General features: G+C 40.5%; 1 long non-coding RNA gene across 1 annotated transcript; it reads left to right on the plus strand.

Annotated features, from left to right (window-relative positions):
- The first annotated feature begins 744 nt into the window (after window positions 1-744).
- On the plus strand, window positions 745-12,857 carry LOC308190179. The gene is made up of 3 exons (XR_013946976.1): window positions 745-2,270; window positions 10,480-10,547; window positions 12,468-12,857. It is a non-coding gene; the product is annotated as an uncharacterized lncRNA (long non-coding RNA).
- Window positions 12,858-13,771: the final 914 nt, after the last annotated feature.

Below are 13,771 nucleotides of genomic sequence, written 5' to 3' on the forward strand. Positions count from 1 at the left end.
TGAGAAGCATCTGAGGGAGCTGGGGTTGTTTGGTCTGGAGAGGAGGAGGCTCAGGGGAGACCTTAGTGCTCTCTGCAGCTCCCTGAAAGGAAAGTGTGGGGAGCTGGGGGTTGGCCTCTTTTTGCAGATAACTAGTGATAGGACAAGAGGGAATGGCTTCAAGTTGTGCCAGGGGAGGTTCAGGTTGGAAATGAGGAGACATTTCTCCTCAGAAAGAGCAGCCAGGCATTGGGACGGGTTGCCCAGGGAGGTGGTGGAGTCACCGTCCCTGGGGGTGTTTAAGGAAAGGTTGGACGTGGTGCTTAGGGACACGGTTTAGTGGGTGACATTGGTGGTAGGGGAATGGTTGGACCAGCTGATCGTGAAGGTCTTTTCCAACCCTAATGATTCTATGATTTAAGTGAATTATTAAGTCCCCTCACATTGCTTGTAGCTCAGCTCTATTTAGCTTTTATTCAGAAATGCAGTTTCTCATATTCTTAGCTTTCAGTGTATGCAGTCTTCTTAATGCCAAAAAGCTATTGATAAGCTTATAGATTAAAATATATTCAGATGTTTGGCTGAATTAAGCATTATTTTGGCATTAAATGCAAGTCACTACTTTAATATACAATACTGGAGACTGCTGTGGCTTACATTATTTTGTCCTGAGGGTCATTCTACTGCTCAACACATGTAAGAGAAAGGAGACAGATAAGCAGTACATGGCAGAAGAAAAAAAAAAAAAAAAAAAAAGAAAAGAAATACAGCTTTCAACTGAATTATTACTTATAACTGGATTTCAGTGACCTCTCCTTACCATAAAATACTCCAGATACATTATTTGTTAGGATTTCAAGCTTCAAAGTGGAATGATTTCTCTGATAGATGCCATCTTATCCACACTGAAAAACTCTGGATGACACCTATGGAAAGATGCAATAGTGCATACCACTTTGTATAGCCTTATGTGTTGTGACAGAATCGCAGAATAGCTGAGGTTGGAAGGGACCTCTGGAGGTCACCTTGTCCAAACCTCCCCACTCAAGCAAGAATGCCTACAGCAGGTTGCCCGGCACCATACCCAGGCAGCTTTTGAAGATCTGCAAGGAGAGAGACTCTACAACCTCTCTAAGCAACTTATTCCAGTGCTTCATCACCTGCACAAAAAAGAAGTGCTTCCTGATGTTTGGATGGCACCTCTTATGTTCCAGTTTGTGCCCATTGCCTTTTATCCTGGCACTGGGCATCACTGAAGAGAGCCTGACTCTGTTTTCTTTGCATTCTCTCTTCAGGTATTTATACACATTGATAAGATCCTCCCTGGGCCTTCTCTTCTGTAGGTTAAAAATCCATCCAGACCATTAATGCAGATGTTACCCAGGACTGGACATGGTATTGACTACTGGAGTGCTCCACTCATTGCTGGCCTCCAACTACACCTTGCACCACTGACCACCACCCTCTGGGCCCAGCCGTTCAGCCAGTTTTCTGTCCACCTCACTGTCTGCTCATCCAGCCCTTGCTTCAACAGCTTCTGATCTTATGGATGACAGTGTCAAAGGCCTTCTGAGTCCAGGAAGACATAATGTGGTATTCCTTCATATTCCCTGTTAACACGACTTATGTCAGGTACTAAGCTCTTGTATTTCATTTATAATCAATCATTCATCTCGTAGGCTGCATGGCACAGCTTTTACTGAGAAGTAATTCATTACATTATTGGATCAGTCACTAATCTGCCTCATAACTTGTGGGGCAGAATCATACCTTGAAGTTAACTGAACACAGCCAAAGCTACTTCCAACCTGGTTTTGACCTAACCTCTCCCCTCACCCAGTCTACCTTCCCCAGCTGCATGATTTTCTGAGCACTCACAGCTGCAGCTGAAGTGAACAGATGAAATCCTGGCTTCCAGCTGCAAAGCTCTTACTGACCTCAGTTAAAAACAGGATTTTACCTAGTGGCAGTCATTTAGCACCTTTGAAAATTGAGGATTTAACAAGCAACCAAAGGTCAGAGCAGAAATCAATGGCAGAAAAAGAACTATACCTCTGGAGGGGTCTAACTCCCAGTACAGCTCTGGAAGCACAAGGTGCATTCCTCCCTGCTACCATGTCACAGATTTTTTTGCCGTTTCTGAGCCTGCTTTCCTAGCCCTGGACTGAGGTAGAAGTGTGACAGTATACTGATAAAGTTGCAAACTTGCACCAGCTCTTTTATCCTGCAGTGTGAGGGAATTTCAACATTCTGGGAAGATAAATGTCTCCAGGCAGGAGGAAGAAAAAAAAGTAAGTTTTTGAAAACTCAAGCTGTAAAAGAAAATTGAAAAACACAAGTTGTTAAGAGTTTGAAAGGTTCAAGAGGGTAGGAGCACTGATAACTTGATATTTTAAGAAGGACTTTGCTGGCTTAATAGGAATTTACCCCCAATTCTTCCTACTTTGAGAATTCCAGATTAACAATAGCATGGAGACCAGCTTCAGTGCTGATACTTGTCACTGCAATGCCAGTCTTCTGCCCACTGAGTCTCTTTGTTCCCTCTCTCCCTCCTGAGCAGCCAGATATAAATCATATAACCATAGAATGGTTTGGGTTGGAAGGGATCTTAAAGCCCAACTAGTTCCAACCCCCTGCTGTGGGCAGGTACACCTCCCATCAGACTAGCTTGCTCAAAGCCCCATCCAATCTGGCCTTGAACCCTTCCAGGGATGGGGCATCCACAGCTTCTCTGGGCAACCAGAGAATGAAGTATAAATAAGTTTATACTTGCATTTGAGCACTGAAACATTCATTTAGAAGATTTAAGGTCTCTTCCAATCCAAAACATTCCATGATTTTAAGATGGCGGACTTTGTGTGCTTGCTTTTTTGTCACTTTACATGAGAAGGCTTTTTGGGGGGTTGGAAATTCCTCATTTCATATCTTCTTAAAAATATCCCCTTTACAACTGTCAGTTTTAATACAGAGAGTACAGAATCTACAAAACTGACTTGGAGCACTGTAGGTGCTCTATAGGACCTTTGCATACAACTGAAGAACTGCTAATATTATGCCTAATTAAGTTCCCTATTAGCTTCTGGGGAAAGAGGCTATAGTAAGAGCATAGCAAGCTGGTATCTGAAGTGCTCCAACAAAGAGACTGCTGGAAGGCTTGCAATAAGTTTTAGTTTACTACATCCCTTCCACTTGTTCTTCAGCACCTCCAACGCTACAGTAGTGAAGCATGATGAAAACTGATCTCCTATAAACTTCATTCTTTGGTCGTAAGTTCTCTCAGATAAACATCGAGTTCTACATCGGTAAAGAAATGGGATTCCTCTTATTGTGGGCATACTGTGGGTAATCCAACTTTACCATAGACTTCTGGCGTAAATGCAGAGTCAGAAAAATAAGATTGTTTAGGACTTGAATATCAGTACTATATAGCTATGAGTGAGGCAGTCGAAGAGGCAGAAAGGTGCCTTGGCCATTTGCATGACCCTGGAGACTGATGCCGCCTTAGTACAAACAGCAAATAATGAATTCTGTAAGATCCACTTATAATTCTGAAACTCCTGCAACAGAGATCAGGTTTTGTTCTCTCCTGATGGGCTGGATAGGTGCAGATTATCTACATTTCTTGCCTACAGTTAATCATTTAAAGGAACAGAACAGCGTGAGAAGGAATTTTTGACGTTTGCTCTGTGGGTTGGCATGCTGTCAAGTAACTGTAGGATTCGCTGAGTCTGGAAGAGGTTCTGTGCTGACCTGCCACAAATAAATGATGTTGTTTTCCTTATTCAGTCCACCAGAGATGATTTCTTGAGTGTCCTTCATCTAATTTTCTTGCATGCTGGAATCTGACAAATATAATAATGGTATTTTTCACTCATTTGCAGTAGTGTATTTCTTTCAGTGGTGTAAAAATACCCCTCAAATGCCATGCTTCTTTGGGAAAATATTCACGTATCAGTTTTAGTAATATAAAACTATTATTGCCTGTCTCCCAGGGATTTTGTGAGGCTTGTTTAATTGAGGTTTGAACTGTCATTATTTGTGAGATGAGATTATCTATCATTCATGAGCTTTCAAATGAATACCAGTTTGTCTGGGAGAAAAAACGCTGGCAGATCCTAAAAGTTTCATGATTTTCAGCACAAATAATTATTCCTCCAAATATTCATTCTGTATATTTTGTTATTTGTTACTTGCTATTCATTATCCACAGTTTGTTGTTTGCTATATTCCTGCCTAGAAACTTCAGTCACCCAGTCTGGTACCAGAAATAATAATATGTGACTTTTATGACCATTCACCCACCATAAGTAACACACAGAGGAACTTGCACAATCAAAGCAAACAGTGCATGAATAACATGTAGAAAAAAATTGTTTACATGAGCTATTCCGTGAATATTTATGAGCTAGAAACATGTTTGTAAAAATTAGGATCAGAGTGCAAAGAGAAAAGCAGGGCCAAATTTGCTGTAATTGAAGTTCTACCCATAATTTATTACTACATTGGAATTACAGATGGGTGAACAACTTTCAGTTCAGGTGAGTTGCACAGAATTGTATAGCAAGTTGGTGGGGCCAGAAGAGAAAAGGGAACATGGCGACTCTTTGATTCTGCATGGCAGTGCCTTCATTGTGTCCCAGCCCATGATGCTGTGCTGTGATCTGTGGTAGACAGCACTCTGAAAGTACAACCATCACCAGCATAGCATTAGATTCACCAATACTCTGCACTAGCCGTTTCCTCCAAATTTCCCATCACAGCATAGGAGATGGTCCTCATACAGCAAAGGCAGGAGGAACTGTGGGAGGAAGTCTTCAGGTAGGCTGAAGGTGTTTTAAATATGCCTCAAAGGTCGAGAAAGTATTGTGGTTCCATTACCATCTGTGCTTTCAACTAGCAGAGGTCCAGTCTATTGTTAAATACCCTCTATTTAATCAAATGCAAACGTAATAATTTCCCAGAGCATTCAATTAGACTGGAATTAGATATATCAATTAGATATGGAAGTGGGGTTTCCTTCGTTGCCAACATATTTTCTTTATATGGAAACATTTTTTTTGACGCATATACGAAACTACAGACTTCATGCTTACAATTTGCATTTTTACATAGCCAGAGGATCACAGGGGATAATGTTGTTGTGCATTATTACTTAGTATAAAAAGCATCTTCTTAGCCACAAAATCAAGCAGGGACTTAGATTAAAGGCAGACAACAGCCTGAGAGCATAAGCAATGAATTAAAATCACCTTTTGTCTTTCATCAGGCACTAAAATCCTCCTTCATGTTTAAAAAAGCAAATGTTGCTTATTTAAAAACAAAGATTGCATGCACTATACTGACCAGCTGCATAAATCCTAGTGGCCTTGGAAAATTAATGTTTTGTTTTAAGTAAAGCTGAAGTTACTCATGTTATTTCGCTGTATCAATAGCAAGTACATTAACATTATCTAGTGTCTGCAAGCACACTATTAATTTACCTTGTACTGCCCCAATAGAGGGAAAAGAATTGTTCAAGGCAATGAGGCGTATCCACTTCCACTCCTTGGGACTCCTTATTTCCAAATAATCAATATTAATGTGGTGAAGGGAGGGCAGAGAGGAAAATGATCCTCTGCCTGATTTATCAGCTAAAGCCACACCACAGTGCAATGAGAGTCTGAAGACTCTTTAGTAGACTGAACAGAGACTAAATGGTTTATCAAGGATGAAGGCACTGTCACAGTATCCACCTGAAGTCAGGATTAATATGACACTTGGCAGTCAGGAAGCTGACAAGTATAACTTTCCCCTGCTAAAGTGATACATTCTTGGCTGCAGAAAAAAATCCAGTGAGTTCTTGAAAATACCTGCTCACCTCAGTATTTATTTTTTATTTTTTTTAAGAAAAGCAGGATTCTTTCTCTGATGAGAACTACTTTTTTCCCTACAGGTCAGATGAACAGCACAACACACAGCTCTTAACAATATCTGAGGCAACTTCAGCAAAGCATGATTGGCAGGAAGTGAGCAACTAAAATGTTAGGGAAAAAAATATATCACATTTTTAAGTAACAGGACCTGATTTTTCCTTTTTAAACCATGGGAAAAGTAATTGCCATGGAATGGCCTTTTGTCCTATTGACCCTCAGCAAGCAAAAAGTTACTTTAAAAATTGCATTATGATAGCAAGTGCTGTAATCTTTACATAGGCTGAAGTCATAGAGGAATGGCAAGCACACTGCAGCAATACTAAAACATTTGGTCTGTCTACAATATCACATGCTTCTGCTTGAAGATATAGATAACATTCACCAAAAAAGCTCAGCTAGGGGAAAAAAAAGTTGACTGAAGCAGTGTCAGGAAGTTCAGTTTATTTTCCCCATATGTCTAACAAGAGTAGAATAGAGTTAGTATTCTAGTATTTTATTAGTTAACTTGCTACTACAAGATATCAAATACAGGCTCTTAACCTTCCTTTTTCTGCTTTTAATTATTAGACCAAATTAAACTTTAAGACTAAAGAATGATTAAATTCATGCCTCTACACACGGTTTTATTATATGTGAAAAAACTACTTAGTGCTTCTCAGACCTGCAGTTGGGCTTGTATAAAGACAGATGTCCCAAAGCAAGAACCAGCAGGTTGTTCATATTCTCCCTTAAATGCCCAGCTGAGTGCTTAACTGTGAGCACGGGGAATGTTTTGAAAAGGTGGACACTTTCAGGACCATATGGTCCATGTGGACCATAACACAACTGTGCAGTGATGGGGGTGACGACCCAGGCTACACACCAGTTGCAATGAGGAGATATGAGATCTGTCATCCTTCTCCCTGTGCTCTGCTCTTGTAAGTGTTGGAGAGGACCCAGCTCCTGAGATATCCGTTATTTTTCTGTTGTTTTGTTACAGAATCACAGAATCATCTAGGTTGGAAGAGACCTCCAAGATCACCCAGGCCAACCTCTGACCTAACACTAACAAGTCCTCCACTAAACCACATCACTGAGCTCTACATCTAAACGTCTTTTAAAGACCTCCAGGGATGGTGACTCAACCACTTCCCTGGGCAGCCCATTCCAATGCCTAACAACCCTTCAGTCGCAGTGAACTGAGGTGGAGCATATCTCACCCAGCTTTATATATCTTCAGTGTGGACTTTTGGACAGACTAACCAGATAAGAACATAATAGAGAAAAATGGGCACTTTCAGGACATAAAATCAACTTTCTTCAAATATGTATGTTGGGATCAGAGGAGTTGCACCCTGCGCTCTGTTCATGACGTCCACATGTAGTCAAATGCAACCTGTTAAGGTTCACTCTATATTCCTTTTCATAACTTGAAGTGAGGAGAGTGTCCTGGGCAGAGAGTGCTGCATTTTTTGTGCACGGGATAGCACAACGTGAATGTGCCTGTACATATATGGCAGGTTTATGCACCCAAAATGTGAGGATTTTTAAGAAGTGAATTAAGAGGCCATAACTAAGAGTAATGGGATGCTATGAAGTGAGGCAAGTCGTACGATGAGTGTCAGGAAATGCTCCTGGGCACTGCAGTGGCTTAGGCTGTAGAAGATGCTCTCAGGGGATAGACACTAGATAATGTACACTTAACTATATCTAAAAGGCACAACACTGCATTCACTGGTGCCCAGACTAGATGATATCAGAGGTTTTGTTCCCCTTTATTCTAGGTAGCAGGCCCTAAATCATTGTTTAAATCCTATATGACAACTCTTCTCTGGGGTAAATTATCTGAAGTTCTCAAGGGTAAAAAGGAGTTGTCAGAAGTAGGAGAAAGTGCTGCAAAGCCCAGAGGCAATACTAAGAAACAACTGAGATTTTAGTAAGAGAGAAATTCAGTTTAGCTTGAGGTAAGAAGTAATTCCACTTCTCTCTAGTTTCATGGAAATTACACCCTAGAAAAACTCCCCTAAAGGATATCCAGTTGCAAATACTGTGTTAACAGGAAAAAAAAAGAAAAAAAAATCACTGAGGACATATATCCAGCTTTTCTCACCTGGTTCTAAACATAAAGAAAACAGGAAAGACAACAATTTCAGTGAATATATCATTGATTAAATACCTATTTAAAATGTTACTTTAAAATGTTATTTGAAGAATATCTGCTTACAGCAGCTGCTGAAAGAAAATTTCTTTACATATTTCCATCACTACTAATTGTTCCAATCCTTAGAAAGACTGATTAGATTTTTACATCTTGCTTTCATGGCAGGTCTTGCTCTTACACTGAGGAGAAATTTTATCCATATCCTTAATTTTCAAAAACTTGGCTTTGATTCTGAAAGGTGCACTGAATCTAGGTTTAGGAATTCACATCTTCAGCACTTGACCAGGCAAGTGGAGGAGAAAGGGCAGCGCTCCTTGGAAACAAACAGCAAAAGGCATAAGGTTTAGATAAATAGAGGTGACTCACTAAACACTTAGAATGATTTTTCCTAAAATACCAGTATACTATTTTTTAACATTGTTTTCTGTGAAGTTCTGAAGGACAGATCTGCCTATTTTCATTGCCTTTTAGTTTTCATTTTCATATTCCTGTCTAGAAATAACAAAATGAGACAAAACCAGCAATCTATTCATTACCATTCCATCCTAAGAGGAATTTCAAGGCTTCTGAAGTCCTTTGAGAAAATTCCATGGGATTTTCAAACAAATGTTTTATTTTTGGAACATTCAGAGATTCCAAAGATATTCCCAAAATAAGTGTGATACTTGCTGAACAGCACTGTGATGAGGATATGTGAAGGTAACTGTAGGCACAAGTTCTTCAGCTCTTCATATTCCCCTTTAGAAACAACAGTAATGTTGTTATTGTTGCTGTCGTCAATAGCAGCAGAGCTGAGTCCTAACCTGAATGACTAGAAAAAAATTTTCCTTAGTCATTGTGAGTCTTGACTGGACAGCATAATCTTTTACCATCATATGAACAGTAATTCAGGATGTGCTGGAATGTACTTGGCACAAACATGGACGAGAGGATAAGAGAGAGGTAATTTTTGTTTGAAAGAAACACCTAAATGCCACCTTCTGGCTAACATAATGTGTGTACTGTGGACTTAGTCTTCTGCAGGAATAGCAACGCGTGTTTGCAGTGTTTTTCATTCGACAGACAGAATGGGACTCTTACCAGCAACAACACCGCATTCCCCCCCTGAATAGCGTGAGGTGAAACCCTTCCCGACAGAGCTGGTGCTCTGACCACTTTTCCAGCTCTACACTTTGCTTTTCCACCACCAACATGTACAGATTTTAGCATTGCATTTTATCTAAAAGCTGAGGCTCAGCTGAGGCCAGAATTAATTGGCCCCAGTGCCACACAGAGAACAGGAGAGATTTCCCCAGTGGCAGTACTAGAAAAGGAAGATCCCCAAATCATCCAGTTCCCCCCTTCATAAGCAAAGCCAGAAGAGAATTCAGAGCAAGTAACCTCGTGCCCTTAGCAGAGTAGCTGCTTCCTCATTAGCCCAAACATGCTCCATCCCTCTTCTTCAAGTGTAAACCTGCACTTGCATCCTCCTCGCAGCTTCTTACCTCCTGTTCACATTTATTATTGATATCACCTATCAATAATGCTTTCCACTGCTTTGAGAGTTTGGCCTGTCTGCCATCTCCTGACTTTCAAGTGATCTTTCCTTCACCTCATTATATTTTTAATGATATATACTTTTTTGTTTTCTTCTTATTTTCTCTCCTCTTTCAGTCCCCTTCCTTCCAGAAGGAAGGGAGAGAAAGGAGCTGGTTAAGAAGGGGGAAAATGGTGATGCTTTAAATTGTTGCTTCCACACTGTCCCTTGGCCTGCCATCCTGCTTAGCAGCATCTGGTCTCACAGAGGGGCAGAAAATTAACTTGTTTGACTTCTTACTCAAGCATAGACATTTTCTCTCAACCACCATACAAAAGATGAAAACCATTTCATGTGGCTTTACTGGAAATAACTTTATTTGATCTTTAAAAAGTTAGCCCTCTTCATCAGTTCTCCCAAATTTATCATTTACTATATTCATCCCCACCTATCTCCTCCAGTTTTTTGTAGTAGTTCTTCTTCTTTTCCAAATCAGCTCATGTCTTTTCCTTTTGTATCGGCTAAAGTAGCATCCTGTTACTCAGAAAACACAACATCATTAGTATAGTTCTACCTGTGAACTGGATTACAACAGCTAACCAGAGACAGCCTGAGTGCTGAACAGACGCAGGATTACTAAATTATTCTAGTATTTGATTTGACAATTTTGTATAATTGAGGAACCTGAACACAAAGCATTTGCCAATGATATCAGTATAATTCAAGTATACACATTTTCAGGCCATGGAGGAAGTTTCTTTCCCCTTTACCTTTTTAACAACTCTGTCCTGACTCCAGTCTAATACAGGATTCTGTCTCTTGTTGCTATTTCCTCTGTCTGCTTGCTCTGTGAGTCTGTTTGGGTCACAAGGCACATGTGTTATATTTCCAGAAACCCAATCAACCAATTATGTCATTTCCCATTGTTACAGTTATTTAATTGGATAACAACAGCAAGAAGAGAAGAAAAGCAAGAGCCAAGCAATGTTTTACTTTCATGGTGAGTAGATCGGTTCTGAGACGCTGCTGCTCCCCATCTCTGCCTGCTCAGGGGCTTACGTTTTAAGTGTGACTGTCAAACCTTTTGGGCCTTTTTACCACAGAAAGTAAAAGTGCTTTGGTCACATTCAGTTGCTGTGAAGCATGTAAAGCATGTAAAGCTTCGTGCTTTACAATCCACGTTGTGATTCCATTTGTAAATATAAATTTCAGAGTATGCATGGAAGGGACGTAGTGCGATTTTATGTGTGTGCAAGAGTTAATTACGAGAGGCAAAAGTCAGAAGAAATGGGAGAGTATTGTGAAAACATCATAAGTATCTGAACAGAGAAGACAGCAAGTCAAGAGCTCTTAAGCTGTCTGAAAAATATGCACATATAGTACAGTTAAGCAGACACCCTCCAGACTGGAGACCGTGCTCAGACTCTGCTGCCTGGGTATCAGCAGTGCGTCCATCTTCCCACTGTGCATCAAGGAATAGTTTGACCTGCAACCAGAGACGCACAGGTACAGCTGAGCTGTCTGTGAGATGCATCTTGTTGACAGTCCCTCTGGCACAGTTTGTACCTGAATCCGGGAAGGAAACTGGTGAGTGCACACAATTTTATGCCCATTGTAGAGCAAAAGGATGACCTTAGATACTGCCTACATCCTGGTCTGCCACTGGAAGTATTTCTGGGACTTAGACAGGGCCACTTTTGCTGCAGCAGAGCTGTGGTTTGCGTCTGAATGAAGGGACAAGTCATTTACAGTCTGGTCTTAGGTATCACCATTCCATGGTTTCAGGACATGAAATAATCCTGAACTCTTACTTGCATGAGTAAGGCACTGCATGAGTGTGACTCTATTTGGTGCTTCGGGGTGCATTATAGAATTTATAGATATGGGAACACAAATACAAGGATTTTTGTCTTATCAGATTGATGTCCTCTATGCTCATACCTTTGGAAGAGCTGTGATAATGGAGATAATCCCCATCCCTCAAAGCAGCTTTCTAAGCTGTGATTATTTTGGCAGCACAGCTCAAGTTTTATCACTCACAGAAATGCAGAGGAGGAAAGGGCAAAACATTTCTTCTTTTTGTTCATATTTAACCCAAATCAGTCCAAACCACTGAAAATAAGAAACATCTTCCTCTGCACAGCCCTCCCCTGATGTGTAGTAAATGCCTCTAAAATATTTTAATCACTTCTAAATACTCCCAACATGCTCACAAACCAGAGGATTTCTAAAAAGCACAGTCCTGTTCTCTGCACAGGCAATGATCTGTAGCTGTAAACATGTAACAGAGCATCAGTAGATCATGGGAATCTCATATCCAAATCAAATTGTTTGGCAAGTTTACTGGTCAAGAAATTTGTCCCTAACCTTCACTTAGATAAATCCTAGTAAGTGAAGTGTGTCTTTCTGCATCAGGTCGCCTTGCTAACTCAGTTGTACATGTGATCAAAGACTTGCTATTTTCTCTGAATTTTCTACTTGCCATTTTAAATCTTTCCTGTCTCTGTTTACTGGCTTTTGGTAAATACTCTCTGCCCTGATAATGTGTGGAATAATGTGAGGGTCTAAGTCCAGGCTGCATATTTACTTAGGCACACAAGAGAGGTTTTCCTGACTCTAGACTCAAGCTCTACTCCTCTCATCATTATAATAAATGTTTGTAGCACCTTCAATTTTGCCTACTACATGAATACCACTGAAGTACACAAGACATTACTGAAGTATCAATGGGGTACACAGAGGTTAAAGTTAAGGATTAAAGTGACAAATTTAGGCATTATAACACAAAAGCCTGTTAGAAGAATTACAGCACTTCTGTCAACACCAATGCACAGTGACGTCAATTTCTAAAACCAGTATTCACAAAAGTCAATGAACTTGGCAAGGAGATGTCTTAACTTATACTCTTTTTTTCTTGTAGGTGCCAAACTGTGGAGTGCAGAAGTCCTTGAAAAACCCTGCCACCACAAGTCAAACCACATACTGTTCTGGGACAGAACACAATGCTTGCCTCTCTTTGGAAAGTATTCCACTTTATACAAAACCTTTAGCTCTGGCACAATGAATACCTGTGAATTCTTGTCCTGGTACCTGGAGCACGTAGCCAAGAGCTGCCTCCCAGACCTTGCATTTATTTTTTTTTCCAGGGCTTATTAAAAAAATGGTGTTATACACAGAAACCATTTCCAGGCACATGAAGGACAAGGTGATTGTGAACACAGAGTCTGGATAAATCATGTGTAATAAATTAGGATAAATCATGCTTGACCAGCCTGATTGCTTTCCACAACGAAATGGCAGACTCAGTGGACATGGGGAGGTTGGGAGTTAAATCATTTACATTGACTTTAGGAAAGCTTTTAACACAGTTCCTTTAGTATTCTTGCAGCCATAATGAGGATATATGTACTGGATGGGTACACTACATGATGGGTATTAAATTAACTGGATTGTCAGACTCAAACATAATGGTCACCAGCTCAAAGTTTACCTGGAAGCAATTATGACTGGCATTCTTTGATGATTGGTAATGGGGTTGTTAATCTGTCATCTTCAAATGACCTGGGCAATATGAACACACCCTTGCTGAGTTAGCAGGTGATTCAAAATTGGGGAATACTTTGATACAACAGACTAGCTTACTCTGGAGAAGTTTTGTTTAGGAAGTTCTAGTTTGAGTTCTTGAGATGAAAATGGAGCTGGAGATAAGAAGCAATAGAGCTAAACACGGATCCATCAGGCCAGAGGAATGGAACCGCATGGAATTCAAATGAAACAAAACAAAAACAAAAATAGAAAATTCTTGTAGTTGGGATGGCATAACCCCATATAACTGTACAGGCCAAGGCCTCTGTGTTTAGGGAGCAGCTCAAACCAAAATGTCCTGGGATTCCTTGTGGACAACAGCCTGAGCCACATGTGCTGCTTTAGTAGTAGCATAGATGTAGGGACATAATAATTCCCCTCTATTTGGCAACTATGAAACTACATCTGGAGAATTATCTCCAGTTTTGGGTCTACCAGTACAGGAGAGAGAGATGAGCTGGAGCAAGTCCAGTGGAGGCCCACCAAGGTGGTTGTGATGCTGGATAACAAGATAACCAAGGGCTGGCTTAGCGAACCCTATTTCTTTAGCTTGGAGAAGAGAAGGCCTAGTTGCTGTCTTCAGCTACCTGAATCGTAGCTATAGAGAACACAAAGCAAGAATTTCCTCAAGCAGGCACA

Source organism: Anser brachyrhynchus (genome assembly GCF_964034855.1).
Source record: "Anser brachyrhynchus genome assembly, chromosome: 2".
Taxonomy (NCBI): Eukaryota; Metazoa; Chordata; class Aves; order Anseriformes; family Anatidae; genus Anser; species Anser brachyrhynchus.